This window comes from Oryzias melastigma, linkage group LG14 (genome assembly GCF_002922805.2).
Source record: "Oryzias melastigma strain HK-1 linkage group LG14, ASM292280v2, whole genome shotgun sequence".
NCBI classification, from domain to species: Eukaryota; Metazoa; Chordata; class Actinopteri; order Beloniformes; family Adrianichthyidae; genus Oryzias; species Oryzias melastigma.
In genome coordinates this window covers 11,013,156-11,036,446 of record NC_050525.1, presented here as the reverse complement: position 1 = coordinate 11,036,446, position 23,291 = coordinate 11,013,156, and the positions used below count along the sequence as shown (strand labels likewise).

At 38.3% G+C, this 23,291-nt stretch overlaps 1 protein-coding gene across 8 annotated transcripts in view; it reads right to left on the bottom strand.

Moving 5' to 3' along the window:
• Positions 1-23,291, bottom strand: part of LOC112142593 (RNA-binding protein Musashi homolog 2) — a 311,624-nt gene that overhangs the window by 136,335 nt on the left and 151,998 nt on the right. The gene's annotated exons all lie outside the window — the stretch shown is intronic.

The window sequence follows — 23,291 nt, the reverse complement described above, 5'->3', positions numbered from 1 at the left end:
TTTTCTTTTTTTTTTTTTTACCTATTTCACTACAAGGAAATCATGTTCATTCTATGATTCCAGGGTTATCATCAGCCTACCACCCTCCTCTTCATTTGATTTAACAAAACATTCAAGTGAAGACTGTGCAGTGTGCAGTGTATGAAGGAGATGCAAAGATTCAAACAGTGGCAGGTGGCCGCCAAAGATAAAAAAAACAAAGAAAAAAAAATATTGCTAATTTTGACGAAAGCCAACGTCCAGTCTTGGTGAGAGTGACGGATAGACACATTACACTAAGCGGGCATGAGACAAATGGTATCCTTCCTCATCTCACAGCTGTTGCAGCGGCACCACAGTATCATCCTTCATCATGTCCAATAATGCCACATACAGACAGACTGGATTTTTTTCTGCAGACACCCCCTAACAAACTCATCCTTCTGTAACTCTGATAAAATGCTTAAAAAACAGAGCGAGGCATGCTCATTTAGCCTGTGATTTTCCCTTGTAGCGAAGAATGGAAGACACACAACAGCCGTTGACAGAAACAAAGAGCAAAAACTCGGCACCATTTACGCGGGGAAAGTATCTCCAGGAAAGTGTAACGGCGAGGAGGCTTGATGCTGCACAGGAGGAGGAGGAGCGCACACAAGCAAGCGTGCATCTGGCTTTTTCACGGGAAGGTTAAAAAGCTTCAGGAGGAGATGGGAAGAGACAAGAATAGGGGTCTCACTCAAGCCGAACTGTCTGATTGGATAAAGAGAAGTGCCTGGCAGTCAGGCAGACTACCGCTGGCACGTTGTTCATGCCACCCTCTCGCTACACATTTGGCACAAAAGACATTGGCACAGCAGTCACTCGCTGCATGCCTCGGAGGCCACATGTGGCTTCCAGGCGATTTATTTGTGTCTTTCCATCATTTTTCAAATTTGCCAAAAATAGAAGGCAACGCAGAAAGGAATTTAAGTAACTACCATATGCAGTAACTAAGTCTAGACAGCCTATTATAATACAAACAAAATGTTGCTAAAAAGCAAGAATGTTCTTACTGCCAAAAAAAGTGTTTATCATTACAAGTAAAGATTTGTCTGCCAAGTATTAAAAAGTCTCCTAAGTAAGAAAAGTGTACAGTAAATAAAAATAATTGATTTTCTAAATTAGCCCATCCAAAAAGATTTGTTCCCTAATATGACTAGCATATTTCTAAAAAAAAATGAATTTCTCTTCTGAACGTTTACAAGAAACTATCCTTTTAATGATATAATGTTTTATTAATATTCTTGTTATAACTGTGTTTGAGTCAAGATTTTCAAGTAGAAAATACTCCTCAGCAGCAAACATTTAAATTATGAGTCCACATTTATTTCCTTTGAATGTTTTAATAGTTGTAAAAGATGTTGCAGGAGATCAAACATTTTGTTTTGACTGGTGATATTTTAAAATAGAGCTTGGCGCTGCAGGAGTGTAAACGTCTTTAAAGCAGCAGAATGGATGTTAGGATGTGCAAACCACGAGAACATTTAATACGTGGTGCCAAATTGTAGAGTTATTGACATCTGAACAACATATTTATCATCATTTTCTTTTTTGTACTCAGATATTCATACCACTGGGGCAAATATTGTGAAATGCTGTTTGTGAAATGATGATGAAGTACCAGAGCTGTAACAGCGGGGAGGAAGGCGGGACATAAAGAACTCCAATCTAAATTTAGAGTTTTGCAAACAAGCGTTTATGATGTTCCACAATCTAACCTCTGTCTGATGCCAAGTAATTAAATGAGAATCCCACCAAACTGAAGAGAATTAAGATAACTGGTAGATCTGAGCATTATGATTTCATCAGCAGACTTTGAAGATTACAGTAAAATTACTTCATTAGTAACTCCGAGTGGGTTAATCACACTGTTGTGACGTAAAAGATGAGAGAACTTTTGACTTGTGATTTTGTTGGAAAAATTCAGACCATAAAACCAGTAGGTTTTCTTGTGTCTGCACACTTGACAGCGTGAAAAGCTGCACTGCAGATTTTTAAGATGGAACGACATGTTTACCAACTATGGTAAACGTTTAATTTGACAAACGCGGCTGACAGCCTGTGAATATTTACATACTCTACAGGAATTTGAATTCTGTCACCTAATACTAGTAATACTTATGCAGCCAACGGAGTTCATACTTCATGGACCGGCGGACATGCACACAAGACGGCTAGCATTTTAAGACTGGAAAAAAAAAAAAAAAGCATAGTAGGGTCCTCATGAAACACAAGTGTTGTCAATTAAAATCCCCACTCTGTTTCCACAGTGGAACCTAACCATCCTCTGCTGGTTTCCTGTCTGACATGTACATTCCAACATTTTCAAATGAAAACTTTTTCTTGAAACATTAAACAATTTGCTCAAAGAAGGATGAATGTTTCAGAACAACTGTTTGCTCCAAGGAGGCGACAAAGAGGATTGGGGACTTTTAGACAATGTGTCAATAAGTCAAATCACATCACGGGAGAAGTGGAGGTGGTGGAGAACTATGAACATCTAGGAGTTAACCTGAACAAAAATACAAAAATCAGCTGTGAAGATGCAACTGGGATTTTTTTATGTACAGAAGGGACAAAGCAGATTCTACTTCTTGAGGAAGATCTTCCATCCTTTCTATTAGTCTGCTATAGAGAATGTAATGACATCTACAGCCTATTGTTTGGGTTGAGGTCTTACAAGAAGTAATTTATTGGCCCACTCTGATAAAAATGATGTTTTTGATGTCTTTAACATGTTCTTGTGGCATTTATTTGATGATGGATGACATATACAAAGAAAAGAAAGACTTAATTTTTGAGTATTTCTTTATTTAAATTGTTGTGAAACAGGAGCAGACGAAAAAATTGCAACTTGTTGACAACTAGATAACATGTATGTCTACCTTTTCCTTGTCCAAGCTGACAAGTGCTGGGCAGATCAATCCAAAATATCGATATATCGATCTCAAGTTGGTATTGGATCGATACCGGCCTGCAGATATCGATATTTCCACACGTTCGAAACTTTTCATTATCTACAAAGACAACCCAGCTGAGTCGCCGCCTCACCACTTTTAAGTTTTGTGGGTTCTCAGCACCAGATCTCATGCTTGTTCCAAGCTATTTAAATACTGAGTTGTTTTTTAAAAGTTACTTTTTACTTGTTTTTATTGTTCTATTTAAAGGCTAAGAAGCTGCAAATTATTTATATTTCTACCAGTTGTTTTTTTGTATTCACTTCTTCATTTTGTATTTAATTTCAAGAATAATTTATTTTAATAAACTATGTTCCATTTGATTAAAAATATTGACTTAATTCTTTTATGTTTATTAAGTAATTAAAAAAAGAAACTTACCAAAAAACATCCAAGGTGATGAAAAATAATGGAGATTTATAGGTTCATGTCACATCCACCGCAATTACAAATAATACTGATATTGGTATTGATATCAGCGATATTGACTGGTATCGGATTGGTATCAGATCAATACCCAAATGCTCAATATCGCCCGGCCCTAAAGCTGACATCTGGCTCAAAACTGCACAGCTGGATGGCTCTAATATGCTCGCCATTCTTTTGCACCGGTAATGTTAGGTTTGGGGGCATCAAGGGGTTTAAGCTCGTGACTGAGAGTGTAAACACAGACCTCTCAGCAACGAGGAGAAGGGGGGCGGGGTTGCTCCACACCAATCTTCCCACCCACAACTTAGAGGTAACTATGAAGAAAGCAACACAACTTTTTTTTATTATTATTATTTTGGCTAAAAACAACATAATCATAATAAAAAAGAACGCTGGGCACGCTAAAAAAATGATTAGAGTGGATCTGAACTAACTGATAATGACAGCGGACTCTGTTATGGAGCTCTTTTCTATAGATTGTCCAAAGAAGAAACTTTACAAGATGAAAACCACTACAGAAATTCTTGATCATCCTCTTCATGATGCAGTAGCTTCACAACAGTCAGGTTGTTCAGTTGTAATGCAGACTGCTTCAGGTGATCCTTCCAGCAAATAGTTGATGAAACTTCCCCTCAGGGAACATTCAAGTATTTTCAAGTTGACTTGAAGGTGTCAAGATAAGGTCAAAGTTGACAAAATTCTTCACAAAATAATAATGTTTTTAATAATTCAAAATGGTCCACAGTTTTGTGAGCCATCAGCTGCTGTGAGCCCCCCTGTGCAGTAATATTTCTCTATCTGGACTGCAGTATTGAAAATGCTGCTGGTGTGGAGCCATTCACAGCTGGAGAGCCTGTTGCTTTGTAAAATGACGCAACTTCCATGAAAGGAAGTGTATTATATAAATGTGTGAACTGCGTTGTTGTGACACTATTAGAGAAGGACCGTCCTGTCAGCAAGACCTGTCCAACAAAGAGCACGGATTCACTGTGAAGCTCTGATGGGCACTTTAACAAAGAGTGTGCACATCATGTGAGGTCACACTCCAGCAGGTCATACAACACAGTCTCCCCACCTCTCTCTCAGTCTCCTTCACTGTGTCTGTCTCTTCCCTTCTCTATGCCACTTGCAGAGTCTATAGAACCATCTCCTGTGCTTCAGGGCTTTTCAATGTAGTTATTCAAGCAGAACACAACTGTGTGCCTCCATCTGATAGAAGGTTAAGGACCTCTTCACTGCTCACAAAAAAGCCCGCCACACAGAGGTGAGGCCAGGCTCACCTCAGGGAAGAAATCTTTCTCTGTCCTCCTCCTTCTCTTTCACTCTTCCTTTTCTCCTGGTGCGGTGAAAAGAAAGGTTCAAAGGATAATGGCTGTCTTATCACTATGTAAAAGGGGAATGGGAACTCCAGCGAAGTGCCTGGCCTTTTGTGGCGATGAAGAAAAGAGCAAAAGTCTATTTCGTTGTGGTATATGCACTGGAACCATCCATGACCACTAAAAAGGAGAAGGCAGCTGGAAGACAGTCAGCGGGCAAAAGGCCGAGCAGCTCTTTAACTAAACCTGCAGCAAACACACCTGAACCGCACAACCTCTTTCTAGCAGGCGACCAGCAGGGCTACATTAGGCTTGTAAAGAGTTGGCTTCATGTGACTTTTTATTCACAATTCAAGTGGTTGGGAGGCAAATCCCACTGTGACTATCCTTCCCATTTTCCTCCTGATTTTTGATGCCATTTCAACTTACTGTACTTTGAGCTCTCAAGTTATCTTAAACCTGCTAGCATGTATTGAAAAGGTTTTATGCCTTAAGAGTTTGGTTTAAAAAAAAAAAAATCAGCCGTAATAACAGCAGATTTAACAGACTGCAGCCTTCAGGGCCTGCTGTCCCAGCGGACCTGTGTGATGTCTTCTACAGGTTGGGTTGTTTGATCCGTCAGTGGTGTTCAGCAGCTTTTAAAGTAGCTTTGAAATATAAAAAGACTATAACTACCTTTTCAAGAAAATGTGCCTATTTTTGATTTATTTTTTAAAACTTTTATTACCATGATCATAGACAGGGAAAAAAATGGGAAAAAAAGTCTCTTTATTCAGCAAAAATTCCTCTTGGAGTCGAGTTTTCAAAATCTGCAATACATGAACCACAATAACTCCGGGTTGTGATGCTGAAAACTGTTCTAAGCCACATTTCTGTACTGAGTATATCACAAACTTCTGCTTACTCACAAAGTGACTTTTTTATCCCTGTAAATAAATATATAATTTTAAAAAAACCTCACTAAAATTAATTTTAATCAAAATATTCCAAATTAATGAACCAAGAGGGACAAAAGTTACAATTACATCCCAAATGCATCTAAATAAACGTTTTTGATCACTAACAAAATCGACAGTTACATTCAAGATTTGGAATATCCACTTGCCAAATTATTTTGGGATAAAACTGAGATCAAAAACATTAAAGCATATTTCATTAAATTTCAATAAATACAACAACAAAAACAACATATTTCACAGATTTCTCTTTTGTTTCATAAATTGAGCAACTTTTATTGATACTATATTATAAATGATTTAATTTCTAATTTAATGTAGCATTGGACATACAGTAACACAGGTGATTTGTTTACAATATTTTTATATTCATATTGACATTTTTTTTTGCAAATCTAAATGCTTTGCCATATCAAAGTCATAGCCCATGTATAAATAAAACAAACGGTTTTTTTTGTAATGAAGTGTTATAAATTAAGGCAAAATAATAAAGGCAAATGTCATACATTTTGGAGTAGGGACTTTAAGATAAAATGTATCTTATATACACTAACTTTAAAAAAAAGTGTCAAAAGTAACATGGTATTACTTTAACTCTGGAAATAAGACACTTAGAATTAATTTACTCTTCAAGGGAGTGACTTATTAACACTGAGTCTAAGTTAACTCATTAAATAGGATTAGTATATTCACTAAGAGAAAATAGTTATTTTAACGTTTCATTTGAGAAATAACTAATGCACTCAGATTGAGTTCATTTTCACTCACATGGAGTTAAACTCAAAGGTTTCGTGTTGATGAGGGCCATCCTGCATTTGCTTATGTTATTACAGGCATGCTAACAAAAAGCAAAATTATATGTCACAAAATCATGGTTTATGGAGAACCCACATACAGGAAACTGGAGGCACTAAAAAAATGTAAATTCAAACATGACAGAAAATAGCCTAAACTTAACCTGAAAGAAAACATTAGTTAAATAGGATTCAACAAGGAGAAGATAAAATCACAGACTGTAAGATATGAAGGGTAATTATCTCAAACAGAAACAGCTGTGGTGATATAAACCACAACATTTCACAGGGGAACTGAAACAGAATTCAACTGAAGAAAACTAAACCTAAAAAAATTTACATATAAAAACACAACAAAATTAAAACCAAGAAAAGCAAAAACCTAATCGTTTTAACAAACACCAGTAGATGTATGATGTCTTCATACGTCATTTTAAATTTAGAAGGTACATCAGTTAAGCAAATTGTTTAAATATTTAGATCATGATGATTATATACTCTCCCACTGCATAAGTCCTAAGCTTTGCTAAACTAAATAAGTAGAGGCAGACTAAGTAATAGTTTATGGCATTTAAACTATAATGCAAGTCATTAGTAAAAACAGGTAATTTCAACACAATTCCTCTTGTCCACCCCACAAACTCTAAAGAACTGCTTATATAAAATAAAAATAATGCACTTTTACTATTATTTAACTGACACGTAGGTAAGTGTTTGATATCAAAAGTTGTTATAAGAACATAAATACATTTAATCTGACATCATGATTTAAAGAAATGTGATTTCTGTTTTTGTTGATAAATTACATTTGGCAAAAAAAAAAAAAAAACACACATATTTAGAGATAACTTTAAATCTTTGTGATATACATTAGTAAATCTAGATTTTTTTTAATGACACAAAAATATGTTAGGAACTGGTGATGTAGGACCAGGAATGCAGGAGACCAAAAACTCAAACATATAATAAATAACCTTAAACATGATAAAAACGAGAACTTAGGGAGTATCAAAAGAATCATAAAAACAAATCAGCTGAAAAAGAAGATCTAAAAACCATACACTTGAATGCACTGAGGGTAATTAACTGAAAGGAAGACAGCTGTGGATGATTAGCAACATGAATCTGGTGTGACGATGTGACAGCCACTGACTGTATATTAGAACTGGACCAAGTGAGCTGGAAGTCACGCAGCTCCAACGAAATGAAGTCAAATTAGTCGCCATTATTTTGTGATGCAGACCCTGCTATATTGGAGCCAGAAATCATCAGTAAGGAGTGATTGGTCCATCTTGGTCTGAGTCATCATTTCCATGGCAACCACTTTCACCAATAAGCAGTGAGCTTGTTAGGAGTCCACTCCCCTTTTAGTTGATGTTTACATCTAAACAACCTGCTGATGATTACAGATTTGCCAAATGTAGTTTGTAGATATATAAAAAACAATGTTATGAAAAATAAATAATAATTCCATATCACCCAGCCTTACTCTTAATACAAATCTTGTTTGATATTGTGTAACAAGATGTGGGGAGTAAAAAAAAGTTGGATTGCAAGTCAAATATCTAAAAAAAAACAAGAAATGTTCAAATAACTTGTTTTGGTCTCACGGCTTGGGAGTCTTCACACTGAAAAGTGTGATCTGCAGCTGAGTTCGTTTAATGGATAGCCTGTCTTTTTTGACAGTGTAAAAGCTCAACTGAACACTAGTGCAGAACAAACAAACGAAACCAGGTCAGCACGGTGGTCTTGGTTCACCCAAAGGTGAACCTACATGCAGAAGTGATCTAAAGGGAGTAAATGGCAAAATAGCTGTGTTTCATGAGTAAAGAAAAAAAGAAACAACTCAAAACAGAAGATTGAAAACAAAGTTGAAAGTTTCTAAGAGGATGACTGTGATGTAGGGAGGAGGTACAGGCACCTATTGCTGCAGGATAAGCTGAGGATTAGCGTCACTACGTGGTTTTCTTCTTTGTGGCCCCCTACATTCACCCCCCTCATCAGGCAATACCAGCCCAAAGTGAGCAGCGTTTGGAGTTTATAATAATAATGAAAGACGTATCCTGTTGCTGACTAACAGCACGAGACAAAGCCCAACTGCAGGCAAAATGTCCTTGTCTGCTTCGATCCATATGTTTGAACAACCTCCCCAAAACACACACACACACGTAAAGGGAAAAAAAAAAGGTTGTTGAGTGATGAATTATGTATCAAAGGACAAACACATCAATAAAGGCTAATGTGCTCTGTTTTTAGACAGGAAAACAGCAGAGGTGCCAGGTGACAGGAGGAGATTTAAGATCTCTGGAAATGAGTTATGACAGCGATTTAGAGAGGTGTCAAATGCACATTTACATTCACCTCACAGCTGAAGGCTAACAGAGTGGCCCTCCCGCAATTTGGGGGAGACACTGATATAGATCATATCTGATGCCAAAGGAACAAAGGCCTGAGCCACAGACAGTGACCTTAGAGTTGTTGTGCCATTCCCTTCGTTAAGAAGCCGCTTTGGTGACGACAACAGACGTGCCCCCATACTGGTTATATTGACTCCACTGTAGTTTATTTATTGGCTTTGTTACACTTTGTGAACTCAAGATGTGAGAGTTTACAATATTTGCTACTGGATGAGATTACAAAGATGATCAAGATACGTGATGTGGAGGCTCAACATTTTCTAGTTGAATTCTTTGTCCTCTGGGGAACCTTTCAAGAACTCGTTTGTGTGTTTGTTGTTTAGACATGATGTCTCACATATAGGGCTGCCACAAACGATCATTTTAATAGTCAAATAATCATCAATTATTTTTTTCGATTAGTCGACTAACCCGGTCATGTGTAAACTGGATGTAAAACACACATCTTAACCATCGTTAACTTTAAACTAACTACAAATAAAGACAATTAAGACGATAGTTTATTAAATCATGCAGCTTCTTTCCTTCATTAGTTTCTGGTATTAAAACAAGCTTAAGTCATATGAGGTCGGCATCTGAGACAAGGAACTATTTTTCACAAAAGATACATTTTTTCCTCCTCACTGACTCAAATATAACAAAAGTGCATTTTGTGGTGCTGAGTGCTCACAAGTGTATTCAACTTCACTTTACTCTGACTCTATAGAATTCCAAACTGCTCAATGTTCTTCCTCGTAGCCTGGAAAGTTATCATTTTGACACATCTTACAGAAAGACTTGATCTTTTTTGAGAGCAGATGTTCCCTTCAACAGAGACATTTTCGCTCCGATGGGGTAGAAGTTGCAGGGATGCACAGAAAACATTAAGCTATAGCCTTGACAGTGTGGGGAAACTACCTTCAATTTTTGCTCCATCGTTTTAGAGCATCATTTTTTTTTAGCTTTTTTTGCTCTCTGTTTGCGCTAATGTTAGCTTAGCTTACCTGGATGATGATCCCTCTTTAGTGTTATCATACTCAGTCACATTGTGCTTCCTCTCCAGGTGTTTATGCATCGCCGTAGTGCATAAGTTGTGCCTTGCAGATATTTCACTGGACACTTTTTACTTTTTGTATGTTTCCCTCTTTCAAGCTCCGTTGGCGTGTTGTTGTGGTCCCTGAGTCCTCCTAGAACTCCCTGTGACATCACTACTGCGCATGTGTCAAAGACGATAGGAGGCGTGGCATTAGAAAGCGTGCACCGTAGTTTTGAGATAAAATAAAAAATAGTAATAGTAATAAAGGAACGACTAATCGACTAATAAATTATTCGTTAACTATTTTAATAGTCGATTAGTTGATGACAACTCATGAATTCTTTATCCTTGCCAGTTTTTATACCCTAAGATTAATTTAAATTTAGATCAAAATAACATAACAGAAACTGAGAATTTAGGAAAATGGGTGAAGTCAAGTCAAAGTGACAGGTTTTTAGCCGATATTTAGGGTTAAGCAACAACTGTTTGACAGAATTAGCACATTTATGCATATAAGTATAAATAAAACATGAGGTTTGTAAAACACAGTTGTCATAGCTTTAAATACAAGGATTGAAGTGAAGCATCATTTGGCATCATATGGAGGGGGTTTTACCATTTCAAGATGAATTAAGAGAGGCTGCTTTAGTAACGCACAGGTCGACAAAGAATTACCGGGTAAACTGATCTGGCTTTAGTTATTTGGTTTTTAAACCACTTTGCCTTTTGTTTTCACCAAACAGCAGGCTTCTGTGTTGCTAGAGGTAAAAATAAAATAAAACCTAACAGGCATGACTTTTAGAGCTGTCCCAGTAGGAAGATGATGAACAATAAAAATATACAAAATAACTTCCACCTGCTACAAACACAAATTGCTAAACTTGTGATCCAAACCTTGAACAAATGTAAACAAATGGTTACCATATCCATTTTCACAAAGCTGATGCAACATCTCCTCAAACATAAACGCTGCAGCCATCTCAAGGGGCATGATAGGAAACAAATGCTCCCTTTAGTATATCAGAAACACGAGTTCGCAGACACCTTCTTTTTTTATTCTCTGGCCTTTACTTGGAGTAAAAATGGTCGCAGCTTTTACAATGTCACTTATCATCAGCATGTCAAACTCCGTCTGTCCCTGTATCTAATCTTGCAGTCCTCACCTCTACTGCAACTGAAATGATGGGCACTACTTGTATTATGTTCCACTGTACGATTTCTATCACTAAATGCCATGAAAAAGTAGCAGGGAAAGTAATTCACACATGACACCAAGGTGTTTGGGTGCCACCAGATCAATGGAAAAATGTGTGAAAGGGCCTCTATTAAAAATTGGCCTTCGAACAGACCATGTAAGTCTTTTGTTGACGAAACAGCTTTTTATGTTTGTTTATAAGCAACAGATTGTACTTGTGTAGATAAGGCAGTTTGTTGTTAATTCTGTGGCACTGACTCTACAGTAGAAAGATAAAAATCCAACAGTGATGAGCTAAGTGTTGCATTAGTATCACCTCTGCTAAGTTCAGGGTCAAGGAGAAAACTGGCACTGCCCCTTGATCACAGCTCCACTCACAGAAGAGCATCTAATATTCTATTACAATGATGGCAATTAACAGAGAAATGATAGCAACCCAGTCACAATGGACAAATTTGTGACAACCCTTTCAATTGTTCTTTTGTGGAGGGAATCTATATCATTGTCTGAGAATGTTCGGCTGCGGCGTGCTGCATCCACGCTTGAGCACGTTTACAAGTGGTGCTTTAACGAGGAGCAGAGGGCAAAATTTTAGCTCCCTTTAAGCTCTTGCAATTACACAAGGTGGCAAAAGGGACACTGTTGGAAAGTGCAGCCCTTGATGGGCCAGATATTTTGTCTAGCTGCACGGCGGGGTACGGCAGTGATGTTTAACGTGAAACAAATGTTTTTCTATCCAGAAGAAATGGTCCACACTTATAGGGAGGTAAACCACTACTGAGAATACTACGCACACCATTTACATACTGAAAGATAAAGCACAGTATATATGCAGTGAAAAATGTTACATTTTGTTGGTTTTCCCACCAAAAATGCCTCTTTTCAACCACTATTCTCGCATGGATTTGTACACTGATGCTTAAATATTATGATAGGTAATCAATTATTAAAAAAAGATCAAAATCTACACAAACCACTGAGGTGAAACACAAAAAATTACCTTAGATGTACAATTATTTCTTTAATGGCTTACAACTAAGTTAACAGACCGATATATGGTTAGACGTTATTTTCTGCAGGAATTCAACAGACCCTTCTTGGGTGCATAATTATTAATGATACACACCAGTGGTGGGAGTCAACACTTATTTCAGTAACTCTCCTTCATGTTGACATTAACAAAATGGCTCGAGAGAAACAGTTGAGGAAGACAATTCCTCAAATGTGTCAGGATTACATATTTATGAGGGTCCTCTGCTCAGCATCCAAGGAGGTCGCCATGGTGACACAAACTGATACATATTCTAACAAAGAACTTGTGTGTCAAAGAGTGCCTTGGAGCATTGTTGAAATGGTTGGTGGAGATCTGTAGCTTTCAGATCAGCAAATACACAATTAAAAAGACAGTCATGCTGAGGCCACTTTTATCAGTGTTGCACTACAGAGATGTAATAAAAGGTTGATGGAGTGATGCCTTCAGGAGGGCAGACTGTAACGATGTTGTGCGAAAAAAGGGTATTACATTAGCACAGCTCTGCACAAGTCTGCTCCTGTGAAACAAAGTGGTTAAAAATGAACCGCGTTTGCACCCCGCTTTGCCGTTAATGAAGAGTACTTCTATAGATTTGTCAAAGAAATATCACATTTCCACCCACAGTTTTGTGTTTACTTAAATGTGCATTTAAGGTACATTTGAACATAGTGTATAATTTAGGGGAAAACAAAGTTTCATGCGGCGTGAAGCAGTGTGTCAAAAGCTAATGGCCTTCTGCACAGGCATAGGTGTAAAACTCAAACCCTTTGCTCAAACCGGAATCCCGTTTATGAACTTCCAATGTGAGTGGGCCTCCAAGTGTGTTCCAGGTTCTGGCCTCACAGAAGCATGTCCACCCAGTTGAGCTCAATATGCTTGGGGAAGTGGGACTTGGCCTCATCCATCAATCTGCCTGTCTTCCTTTGCCAAGCTGCAGGGGACTACCTATTATGGAGTCATTTTATTAATAGGGCCCTTTTCCTCTCCGCCACACTCGTGCAGAGTGCCTCCTCATTCTGTCAGAATGGAGTATGCCTGCAAGCCACCTCCATGAAACTGCAGCACCAGAGCACCCCCCGCACTCTTCCATGTGAAAGCTCTGGCTGGGAAATATTGTGCTTTCAAGCTAAAATAGTATTTGGAGAGGTGAGCAATCCCTTAGCCCTAGAGCAAACAGTTTAACATTGAGGACTTATTTAAAATGATGTCCTTCCTCTGAAAAACCAATCAAATTTCTCCTGTTGTAGACACACACACACACACACAGACAGGGATGCAGACACTTGTGCACATGCATACACACTAGAGGCAGGTCTTTCACATCCTGCACCACGTTACCTCTTCCTGTTAATGTAAATATGGCTGCGAGCGGCATTGACTAGAGGGCAGAAAAAGGTCAGAGCACACAATCAAATGTTTGGTGTGTAAGAAAACAGTGCAAAAGGTGAGCCAGTCGGATGGGAAGAAGGTTGTTTAAACGGGTTAAGCCAACAAGAAGATCACAGTCACTGTTAAGTAAAACTTCTCTAATGAATGATTTGTTCTTATAACCCCCATCAAATTTGCTTGCTTCAATTCAGTGCAAATATACGGTAATATAAAACAGTTGGGAGAGTATGTCTTAAAGAACTTCCTTGATGTGTCCTTTCTCTAACAATGGAAGCAGCCCAATTAAGGTTTCTTTCACAGCTTTACCTCATTTGCTCTGCTACCAATCCCTTGATAGGTTTATGAACATGTAACTTCCATATCTTGGCTCGGTTTCTTTTCACACGGGGAAAAAGACCCAGCTCGTGAAAATTATAAGATCAAGCTTGGTGCGAATTGTTATAAGCTTATTGGTCACATGAGTCTATCATGGGACATTAAAACCATTTGAACTTTAGACAAACCACAGAGATTGAAAATTAACTGTGGTAAACTTGAAACACTTCAAACGATAATGTAGTTTAGTCATTGACAAAAGGACAATGACATGCTTTAACCTGGTGAACTTCCTCATTAAAAACATTTTGCAAAAGTCTCTCTGATATGTTAATCTATGCTAGCAGTACAAAAACAGACCATCAACACCATGCATCAAAGCATTTAATTATTAAAAATATGTATCTTAACACTAAATGCTTTAGTTTGAGCCTGGGTCATTTACTGTGTTCCCCTGGTCATATAAGGAGATTAAAAAAAAAAAAAAACTTCGGTCAACTTAACTTTCTTAAGCCAAAAGGATTTAGCAGTTGTTTAAAAAATAGCAGAGTTAAAGTTTGTGAAGTTATCGTATTTTCTGTAGTATAAGTCACACCAGAGTATAAGCACAATAAAGACAATACAAACTAACAAATCATATACAAGTTGCTCCTGAGTATAAGTCGCCCCCACAGCTCAACTATGCCAAAAAACTTGACTTACTCTGAAAAAAAAGTGTTTACTTTATTTAGTTTTGCAATATTTTTCATTTATTTTTATTGTTGTTTATTCGGACATGTTAGTTTTACATACAGTTATATGTTACAGTCACATCTGTATTAACACAATTTACAATGAATAAAGTATATATTACATCCATGCTTGAAAGTTAATTAATTCTTAATTCTTTATAAATTGACCATTACAATACTGGCAACTCTTAATAATAATAGTAATAAGTTAAAGTTCATTACAATATTTTTTATCAACAACATTTACAATATATATAGAATGATAACCACAATATTTATATACACTCAGTTTTTTTTTTTATTAAATAGTATTTTGTCATGCTGTTATTATACATACATCAGGATTTTTCTAAACAAGTATATATTATTGCATTTGCTCTAACCCTAGATCGTTTCACAATTTTACTCCACAGAATTCTCTCCTTTTTGTGCGTATGTTAGGTTGTTTGAATTTCCCCTTTTCTGTTTAATTTATGTGAATCATCTCTCAGTATCAATAGTTTCTGAATATTGAGTGGTAATACTTTGTTATATACTTTATATATTATTTGGGCTGTTTGATTATTTATAGGATTCTGTAATTTTAGTAATTTGGACTGTATGAAAAGTCTAAAGGCTCTAAATATCCTATTTTATAATCCCAACTGCTCATTTTAGTAACATGTATGATGGGTGTAATGAAGATTGGTAATTATTTCCCCATACTCCATTACAATATGTGAGGTAAGGAAGTATCAATGAGCATTATAATGTGCAAAGTGTGTAATGGTCGAGATGATGTTTACATTCATTTATTGACGAGAGATTTTTTTTGTTTTACTTTAATTTTTAGGTGTCTTATGTGCGATTTCCAAGATAGTTAATCATAAAAAAATGTTTTCCTGAAATCTTTCTTTATTGCATGTCAGAAACATCATGAAGAAACAAAAAGTGACTGGAGTTGTGTACAATAAATACAGAAAAAATAAATGCTTTTGGACTGTGGGGGAAACCCCCATGCACGGGGAGAACGTGCAAACTCTATACAGAAAGGGCCCAGCTGGGATTTCAACCTTCACCTTTTGAAGTAGGAGTGCCAACCACTACCCCACCATGCACCTGCTGTAAGGTAAATGTATATTTTTCATGTGTAGCCTAATTCTTCCTTCCTTCCATCCTTTCGCCCATGTACAACATTCAGTAAGAAGCCTATAAAGATGAAACGCCAAGGCTAACAGTCATAAATAACAATAACAAAATCATAGCTCTCTCTACAATGGTAACTTTTTCCTTTACGTTTATTTCTACCGACACACTTTCGATTCGATGCAATAATGTTTTGGTAACATGGCTTTTGAAACTGATAGGCTCATAACATTTGGCAATGTAAAGGAAAGGCTTGGTAATAACACTGACTGCAGGCGATGGGGAAACACATCTAATCTTGGCAAGCATTGAACATTTCATTCACAGAACCCAAGAGAAAAACAATTTTCCAATGTGAAGTAAAAAAAAAAAACAAAAAAAAAAACAGAAATACTGGTTTAAGCAGCCTCTGTTTTTCAGGGTAGGATGGTGAGTAACTAGACAGGAAGCCGGCCTGAAAGAGAGCATGCCGTCCTTTGTGATCATGCTCTTTTTCACATCTCTTAGGTCACATTTGTGAGCAAAGAGTTAGCCTTGAATTGGATAGATGGTTTTCAGCTCTTTTTTGTTGGTGATGAGTGCACTCAGGAATGCAACAAGCTCCTTTTACTCGCTGACTATGTCAGCTAAATGAAACAGAAAGCCTTCATATAATAAAAGCATTATAAACTGTGCTAATAAGCAACTAGAAAATAGAAGGCAGCACTGGCTTTCCATATTCATGAATCAGTGAAACCTGTCATCGACACTTCGTTTCAGAGTTCAGTGATCTGATCTGAAAATGTCTCTGTAGAGACAAAGTGTGTATCCCGCGCTTTGATATCAATAGGTGAACAAGGTGGATCAAAAGGACTGCTGGCTTGAATAGAATAGCATTTATTTAACTCACAATGGACCTCTAATACCTGCAGTGTTTTACTTAGATTAAGCTTAAGCTTTTTTTAAAGGCCAACGCCATGATTTGACATTTCTCCCTGGAAAGGGGGAGAATGAGCGCAGATAAAAACTTCTCCTTCTCATGCAAAACACTTTCATCTGTCGTCTTGTGATAGCCCGTCTCTCTTTGTCAGCACAAACATGGGAGCCCCCATTTGAATATGGTTACACATCCCTCTATTTATTAAAGCTTGGATTAACATGACAGGAAGTTTTGTCTGGGGGCTCTTTAAGATGGCTCAGAGAGGCAATCTGGTGACAGTAATAGGATCCAGCTAATATACTTGACTGATGCTCCTTTCCCTGTGTTATAAAGCAGAACAATGGGAGTGGGGTACTGGGAGTGAATACATTGTGTTTTCAAACTGCGAGTGTGTGTGTGTGTATGTGTGCATAAATGCCCTGGGGGGGCGGAGAGTTGAGGACGGTGCACTAATCAGCCAGTAAACCATCACTTAGCAAATATAAGAGGCAAAGAAATAAAAATACTAAAGGTCATGGAGCAATTCCATCAGGACAACTATGCAACAATTAACTGAACAGACAAAGGCTCTGACATTAGAAAGAAAGATAATGGGGATTTACTCCAGGGTCTGGAAGTTTGTTGAGATTTCTGCAAAAAACAAATGAATCTTTGTTGGATTTCCAATCTGTGAAGTTCAACAGTTGTTATTTTTGAGCCTCCAATTCAAGTTTGGAGAGATGGTGTGTATCTATTCTCTTTTTACAAACTTTTACATGTGTTTTAACACTTGCTAAAAAAATCCAAACAAATATACTCTTACATATATTTTTGCTCAACATTTTAGCCTTAATTTCTACTCCAATTAAAAAGCAAACTTTTACTTATGATTATTCTGCTTTTAGCCAAAATCATAAAACCTGTGGTTTTCTAGGACATAGTTTCGGCAGAGCAGCAGGCGTTGATTAAAAATGGGACCAAGTTGTGCAGAGCACAGGTTAAAACCACCCCATTTCCCATCATCCATCTGTTTACATGCTCTCCCACTAGCTTACAGCCCCTTACATCCCCCACAATACCTTACAAAAATGGCGAGCAATATTGGAGCAATCCAGCTGTACAGTTTTGACCCAGACCCCAGCTCAGGCAAAGCAGATTCTTCCCCTTACATCTTCTACCTACCCCTACATTTACATCAAATGTGTCCTCCACCATAAGAAAAATGCTACAAGACTATGCTAAAACACCATTTTAATTGAAATAGGTCTGTAACGCACATTCATTGTATATCATTTGGTATTGCAGAAAGTCCATAGGAAGTTTTAGCAATTTAGCTTTGGCTGAATTGTGCCGCACTTTTATCCATTCCTGCCAATAACTCTGGATGGACACTGTGTGTGTAAAAGTGTGTGCAAGTTGGGTTAGCAGATCAAACACACATCTGTTAGAGAGATAACAGAGAATCTGTGCCTCGACCGCAAACCTCTCAATACTAATTAACGATCCACTGATGGCTGCCAAATGCCAACTGTCATTAGCACCCCACGCAACGTAAGTGGACAGATGTAGATGCACACACTGTCAAACACAGATGCATGGCGGTCACTCGCAGCAGGCCACCACAAATTGTCTGCGGTGAAGATACATAAGACCATTGCTCACTAAACACAAAAGAGCCCTAGCAGGAACGGCTAAGGCAAACATTCTCTGCGGCAAAATGGATAAGCTCCAGTAGTCATGTCAAATGGTCACCTGAATGGTGATTTGATCTACAGTTGATTGTCAGCTCAGCTTGACAGCTCGTATACAGCGTTCTTAAAAGATGGAATGACAACCTGAGTTTCCGAGTAGCTGACGACCTTTAACTTTTCCACTGATAGCAACATTTGCGTGCTCTGATGGTCCATGCTCGGTAAAAGCATCTGACACTTATCTTTGATTTTATATAGCAAGATTTTAGCTCTGCCTGCATCTGAGCTCCATCTCCTGTGTGGCTTCTCTCTGCCTGAATCTGTCACTCTGCGGCTCACTGACAGGGTCAGATAGAGAGAGCAAAGTGTAGAGAGGTGTGACACTGTGAGCAGATGAGGGTCTCTCCATATGGGAGCCCCCAGCATGACACCCATCACAGTTACCGAGACAGCCGCCAGTTGGTTCGAATACTGCCACCCACACTGGCTCCAGCGGGGAGTCCGGAAACCACATGCAGGCCATAAGCTAGTGGACCACCAGGCAGGGAAAAGGTTTATATTTCATTCCCATTATTGGTTTTCAAGCTGAGCTATCATTAATGTTCATTAAAAACACAAAGCCAAAGAGCTCTGCAAATAGCACACTGTACAGACATTGTAAATGTCTTCTATGCAATATTTTGCTGTTGTAGCCTATTAGGCGTCTTTCCCTGCCATGACAATAGCTAGAGGGTACAAATCAACTTCACATTTTTTTTTCCCCAAGAAGCTAGACTGCAGCCTTGTCTTGTCTCTCCTCCTCACTCCCAGTGCTGCCTGCCTGCCGCCATCTCACGACAGCATCTCGCCATTTCTCACAGCCCTCTGATCTCTGTGTCAACAGGCAACACCAGCAGCTCACACAGACCCAGCATGCATCAGCCCATCTGCAAGGCAGGCCGTCAGCAAATGCGTCTTACATAGACTAATAGCTCACAGTTAACAAATGCTCTAAGGGATGATGTCTCTACACCTGATCAAGTACAGTTTGAACGGTGCCTTGGTGTGCAATAAAGACAGCGTATGAAGATCTTCCATGTGTGGCTGGTTATTCATGAGCAGCTGGTAATGATCAAAGATGGAGCAAAGAAAGATGTATGCAAGTCTTAAGGAATACTCACTTTGTTTGTAGTGCGTGGCCTTTTATGTTGGCGTGTGCCTATAGTGATGATTTTTCTTGGTCTGTTTTTTAACTTCAGTGGGCTGTTGGGAGGCTGTGCGGTTGTCCAGCACAGGTTCAGACTCAAACCGAGGTCGTGATGACAGAATCCAAAGCTCTCTGTGGTAACTCAGTGAAATTCAAATGCCAATCCCCAAACCCAGCGCCACCTCGTCTCCCTCATTCTCCCCCCTCCACTCTCCCCCAGTGTTTGTCAAGGTTGGTGATTAGCTGTCACCCTCTGCAGAGGCAGATAACACCCCACACAGCCTGTTTCCCCTCTGGGAGCATGCACACACGTAAAACAGGAAAACACACAAACAAATACACAAGTAGGCACACATGCATGCAAACTAAAGACACCTAAAAACTGTCAGAATGGTGATGAGTGAATTATGCATGTTTTATCCATAGAAGTTTTGTGCTTCCTTAAGCTCTCATCAAGATTCTATTCACATGAAGCCATCTCATTTCCTGCAAAATGTGGTTAAAGGAGCTTCTTTTGCCAGTTAATTTAAGCTGTGAAAAAGTTTAAAAGTCATGTCATGGAAGGTTCATCTTCAGCAATCTTTGTGTCACCCTCACCAACACAGAAGGAGTTTATGCTGCCCCAAAATCTTAAAGCATCACTAACTCTAGAATGTCTTTAAGGGATGTCAGGTTGCATCAGTGTGGCTTTACAGTTGCAAAGTGCTAGACTGACCTGCCTAGAGACCTTATCAGTGTTTTGCTAAAACATAGAGAGACTAACAAAGAGAAAAAACAACCACTTTGGGGAGTCGAAAAGCTAAAACCTTTTATTCAGCAAATCTGGACATTGATTCAAATCACTGAGCACTGGATATGTCAAAAATCTGAGAATGTTATACAAGTTTACAGAAACACAATGACTGAAGAACATCTCAAAATACGGGTGATCATTGGGTTCAAAAACTCCTTAACAATAATATATCCTTTTAGAAGCTCCTAGGATCTATTAATGTCAAACTCTCCTACAGAAATGCTTGAAAGACTTCTAAAATTTTGAGACATAGTAGGCAGGAACAGTGTGGGATGAACTCTATTCTGCAGTTTAAAGAGCCAAACTGATGAAAATCAGTGTTTTTAACATGCTCTTGAGGCATTTTTCTCATGATGAAAGACATATATAAAGAAAAGTATGCTCAAAATTGTGAATCAGGAGCAGACAAAAAAAATGCTGTTTGAAAAGATCATATTTGTAACGTAAAAAATACACTGGGCGGGTCTTAAGCTCCCTGCTAGGCTCCATTGTGATGCATCCACTTGTAAACAACTAGATCCATGTACGTCTTTGCTTTCCTTGTCTCAGCTGGCCTTTAGCTCAGAATTAGGTAAGGGATGTGAGGGGGTGTAAGCTAGCAGGGGAGCATGTAAACAGAGAGCTCTTAGCAGAGGAAAGGGGCGGGGTTACTCCACGTCAATGGCCTTCCCCACAACTTAGCATAGAATTTCTTATGAACTATTGCCACTCCACAGAAGCGTCTTAGCAAACGATACAGTTTTTTAAAATCATTTCATATTTAGCTTAAAAATGGTATAGTCCCAACTAAAAGACCACTGGGAATGCAGATGAAAATGTGATTGGAGTGGGACTTTCTTGACCCTGCCTGAGCCTCTGTAGCAACAACTATGATTGATGTATTATCTCTGGAACAAATGTAAGGGAGATAAGTAGTGCACAACAATGTTGTGTGAATACTGTAGCAATAGAGTTTATCAGTCACAAAAACAGTGGGAACATGTTTCAACAAATTTAAAATAGTAATAGCAACTGGCAGTCAAGCTAAGGATCCAACATAGTCCTATCACGCAAACCCCATCTTCATCCATGCTACTATAACAATTCAAACTCATTACACCAATAATTAACTAAAAGAAAATATATTTCTTTTCAAAATCTCGTGCTTAATTTAAGCTCACAAAATTTTAAATGCTTCATAAATTTGGTAAAATTGACCATTAAATTCATAAAAAACATGATTAATCTGTCTAATAAAGACAGTGACTTATTACATAAATTCTGTTTTAGGTTTTTGTTGCAAACTAAGAAAAAAAAATCCAGTTTTTATGGAAACGAGGTTTGTTTTAAACAGGGTGTCTGAATGACACCATTGCTATTTTTGGACCAAATGTGAGGAGCCAGACAGTAATTCTCCAGTGTTGCTCCAGCTAACATGTGGCCTTTCCATCTTGGTGACAGGCATTGTTGTAAGGGGAAAAGGTGTGCAGGAAGGACATGGCATAGTTAGTGTTACACAAAGTGGCAGTCAGTTTAAGGTTTAAAGCAACACGGATAGTAAAATAAATCATACAAGAATCACATTTTTGAAGAACAACAAACGTGAGGAACATAAACGGTGCCTATGAACCATGCAAAAATAGATTTTTAAAGTCCCTTCATAGTTATGAATTGTACAAAAACAACTCAACCCTGACTGACCTTTTCATAATTGATCAATCTGTGATACTAGATTTAGTTAATGCATAGAAAGCAAGCAAACTGCAGTTTTTCATGACAAGTCAACCAAACATTTGCCCTTCAAATATTTAAAAGAAGCACACTTACTGTGTTCTAATGCCAAAGTAAAAATCACTCTGGTACGTGGAATATTTCAACATCAGTGGCATTATTCTATCCCTGATTCTGGGATACTGCATGTAGCGCCTGAGTCCACTTTGCTGTATGGATTTAACTTTAAATTAATATAGTAGAATAGCCTCGCCTTGTCTTTTTTCTTCTCGTATCACGTCTCCTGTCACGACACAGAGAGGGATTGAAATGTCGCAGATAAATGTACAGACCAGCTTTATCTGCTGCCCATAAGCAGCTTTACTGGAAGGAAAGCTCAAAACAATGTTAGCTAATCGTGTCATTTTCCGAATCGCTGTGTGTCATCTTGAAATTGTCAGAGACATGAGGTGTTTTCTTAAGAGATGAAATGTTGGGCTAATATAGGAGCAAAGGGCTGAGGCAGTGACGAGGCAGAGGAGAGGCAGGCAGCCAGTACACAGAGCACAGGGACCACAATAAAGACAGCAAGACAAACACAGGACCAAGGAAGACGTATGAGATCATGCCCCTGCTTTTGTGTACATATGGCCGAACGTGCCGGAGCAGAGAAAGACCAACACATTGAGATAAGCTCCTTTGCTCAGGCTTTCCTTGAAGGGTGATTTGGCAGCCAGGCCGCGTTCCCGTTGGCAGGCAAAATCATATGGCCCAATCATCCACTGATTTCTAAATTACTGCTTTTTTTATTCACATTAAACTCTATTTGATGATATGCTTACGAGCACACGACACGTGCGACAGGAGCAATAACTTTATCCCTGATATCCCATAAAAGCTGCTGGTCTTACAGGCCTGCATACTTTCTTATTAAAGCCGTATTATAAAGTGTTCCCATGATTTATCTATAATCAAATTTGCTCGGAGTTTATGGCATTCTTTGTCCACTGCTTCCTCTTAGCGTATATGGGAAGTGATGCATTCGCCATATTAGGTATCTACGTCAATGAAATTACTTTACAGTCAGCAGCCTATATTTATAGCTCTTGCACTGTATGGCAGACGCTGCTCCACAGGTATCTCCACTGATGTACCAGGACAATCTAACATGCATTCCCAGAGTCAGTTCCTTTATTTTTTTTGCTCATCAACCATTTATTGATCCCATTTCGAATCAAATGAATTTTTATTAGACCACTACCCAAAGGTGCAAACAAACATGAAAATGTGGCGATGCTTTGAGGCTGTTATATCCGCATGCACCCTCCAATCAACACTTCATCT